Here is a 2,500-nt window from a genome sequence, read left to right on the forward strand (position 1 = left end):
GTCCGGGTTTTCTTAATAAAAATAAAAAATGTGCTAAAAGAGAGCTGTTTCACCATACAATGTAAGTCAATGAGGAGCATAATTTGAATTATCAATTTCTAATCAATGGTGCAATTATTTTTGATTTCTTGTCCACCTTTGGAGTTACATCATGGCAAGGTAATTACACAACCCAAACCTCTACTGAAGTAAGGCACTGTTGCTTTGGAAAAGGTTAGGCAGAGTTATTTTGGTTAAGGTTAGGGGATGTTAGTTTAATTAAGGTTAGGGTGAAGTTTATATGAGTCAGTATAGGTCGGAGTGGCTTACTGTCAGCATCAGTCAAGCAACGAGGCTATCATCCCCCTTACAAGGCGCTAGACCAGGGAGATAGATTGCTGAGGTGGAGTGCTCACACCTAATGTCAGCAGTACTTACTGCATGTCTTAGTTACCCAAGCCGTGCTACTCATACGCTGAGTTGGTGGTGCCCGCTATCAAACCCAGAACCTTGCAATTGAAAAGGCAAGCACTTTACCTACTGAGATACCTGTACACAAGATTATTTGAGGTTAGTTTAACACCAATACTGCTGGTTTCGACTGTTCCCCATTTGTCAAATCCTATGTTAAAATTGCCTAGTTGGTGGGTGGACGTCACAAACGTAACATGCGGACCTGCGAGGCGCACCGTTGATCCGATCCAACACTGGTCAGGGGTCTGCCATCAGAATAGCCACACCAGGGACCACATGTGGCACGCCCCTCTGTGTTCTATTGGCTGGGGTTTAAACAGCCATAACTCCAGTTCCCAGCATGCTAAACCCCCAAACTTGGTAGGTGATCTTAGACGGCCAAGGGACAGGCTATAATTGCTTAAGCCCGCCCCCTCTGTTTTCCTATTGGCTGGGCTTTAAACATAACTCCAGTTCCTAGCATGCTACAGGCTCCAAACTTGGTGGGTGGTCTTTCCTACTTCCGGTTTGTCAGATTGCCTTTCAACTTCACCCACACTGTCTGATGGGTGCAACCCCGAAGTGGATCTGTTCACTTCCGGTTTGACCAGGAAGTGGTTCTACACCCCTACCTCCCGAACCCAAGGTCGCCCTAGTATGACAGTGGACCTGGGTGCTGCAAGTGAATCGCTGCTTGGCAGCAGTGTTATAGCAGAGTTTAACACTTCAAATGGCCATACTTCGGTGACCATTGCTCTTATCAGTGCAACGTAGGACTAGATTTTCAGGCCGCGTAGCGGCCTGAAAATCTAGTATTTACAAATTTGCAGTAAGACATCACCTGCAGATGTCAAAATTATGACTTCAAATATTGACTTTTAGGGACAAACCAAATTCTGACTGCTGAGCATGAGACCAGGTTGGTTTTCTTGTGTAGGCATACAGTAAGTAGGCATAAATACATTTTGGACTATGTGCTCATTCTCAATTCTCATAACACTCTGAGGTTGACAGTAGGCAAAAATAGTAAGGTATTGCTGTCAGCAGATATTTGTGTTTAATATCAGCACAGAAATGTAATAATGTGGCATCAATGCAGTAGCTGCAGTATTAATGCAGGAAAGCTGCATGAAAGAGAACCTATGCAAAAGATACAACTGTACACTAAACCGGAATATTGCTTGTCTATACAGCAGTAAGCAGTACAGTGTATGTCAGTCTGTGTTTAATGAAATAGAATTTTGAAGACACATCATTACCAATCAGTCTGCTATGAGAATATAATGGTGAAAGTATTCCTCAAGCTTAATTTAACTCCATAGTACTGGAGGAAAAAAAAGAAGCAAAGTAAGCTGTTAGCTTGAAGATCAATTATTGTTGGCAAGAGACACCGACCATCGAGCAATAGAGTATAAATTACTGTAATCTTTGTACAGGGCATCACAGAAAGGCTGTAAGTTCACACATCGGTATTCACTCACTCTACTCCTTGTAGTAAATGTTTTTTTATGTGTTTTCAATGTTTTTAATGGCAACATTGTTTTCAATCACGTCCTCTAGCCGTCGTCAGTCCCGTGACTCGGACTGCCCTGAATGTTTTTCTTTCGTTTTTTTACCCCTTTTTTCCCCGCACAATTTAGTCTTTATGCCAATCATTTCCTCCCTGTGTGTTGTCACTGCTGTTGTAGGCTATCCTACTGACTCACCTGCCAAAGAGGAGCCCACACCGGGAGGACGTAGAGCCTCCGTCCTACTCCTCCCGCTCCAGCCCGTATAGGATTGCATGCAGTTACAATTATCGCCCGGCTGCCCTCCTCCCCGGGAAGAGTGCCAATTGTGTTCGTATAGATATTCAACAAACGGTGGTGCCCCTGAATGTTGAAAGGTGATGCTAAAGGGGTACCCAGTGGTGGAAAAAGTACTCAAATTCTTTACTTAAGTAAAGTACTAATACTGCAAAATAAAAATACTCTGTTACAAGTAAAAGTCCAGAATTCAAAATTTACTTGAGTAAAAGTACAAAAGTATTGGCATCAAAATGTACTTAAAGTACCAAAAGTAAAAGTAC

The 2,500-nt window shown here is 42.8% G+C and overlaps 1 protein-coding gene across 1 annotated transcript in view; it reads right to left on the bottom strand.

Moving 5' to 3' along the window:
- The window catches only part of dscaml1 (Down syndrome cell adhesion molecule like 1), a 134,651-nt gene that overhangs the window by 65,033 nt on the left and 67,118 nt on the right, over nt 1–2,500 (bottom strand).

The sequence above is a fragment of the Gymnoscopelus braueri genome (genome assembly GCF_963280865.1).
Source record: "Gymnoscopelus braueri genome assembly, chromosome: 5".
Classification (NCBI taxonomy): domain Eukaryota; kingdom Metazoa; phylum Chordata; class Actinopteri; order Myctophiformes; family Myctophidae; genus Gymnoscopelus; species Gymnoscopelus braueri.